Source organism: Arachis hypogaea, chromosome 11 (assembly GCF_003086295.3).
Source record: "Arachis hypogaea cultivar Tifrunner chromosome 11, arahy.Tifrunner.gnm2.J5K5, whole genome shotgun sequence".
Classification (NCBI taxonomy): domain Eukaryota; kingdom Viridiplantae; phylum Streptophyta; class Magnoliopsida; order Fabales; family Fabaceae; genus Arachis; species Arachis hypogaea.
The window spans coordinates 82,595,128-82,595,838 of NC_092046.1; positions in this window are offsets into that span (position 1 = coordinate 82,595,128).

The following is a 711-nucleotide window of genomic DNA, read 5'->3' on the forward strand; positions in this document are numbered from 1 at the left end:
GTATTGGAAGAAGGATTATGTTTTGAAAAATAAAAATAGAATAAAAGAAAAATTAAAATATTTTTATTTTTCTTTTATTTATTTAATGCTAATTTGAAATTAAAGAAATTAAAATAAAGTAAATGGGAAAAATGGTTTAAGTTTCAAAAATTAAAAGAAAAGAAATAAAGGAAATTAGAAAACTAAATTAATTAATTAATTAAAAAAGTTTGAAAAATTATGGGTGAGGATTTTCGAAAAATGAAGAGAGAGAAAGTGGTTAGGAAGTTTTAAAAAAGATATATCTTAAAATTAAATATACTTGTAAGAAAATAAATAAATAAAAGAAAAGATTTGAAAAAGATATGATTTTAGAATTTTAAAGATTGAAATTTTCTTAACAAGAAAACACCAAACTTAAAATTTTTCAATCAAAATAATAAAACAGGACAAGTAATTCGAAAATTATAAAAAAAAAAAAGAAAAAGATTTTGAAAAATTTTATAAAAGATTTTTTGAAAAATAAAAAAAAAAGAAAATTGAAAAAGAATTTGTTTTGAAAAAGATTTAAAAAGATAAATTTTTAAAATTGAAATTTTAACTTGACTAATAAGAAACTACCAAATTTTAAAAATTTTGACTAAGTCAACCTAAGGAATTCGAAAATGATGAGTAAATAAAGAAAAAGATATTTTTTTGAATTTAATGAGGAGAGAGAAAAATAATGAAATG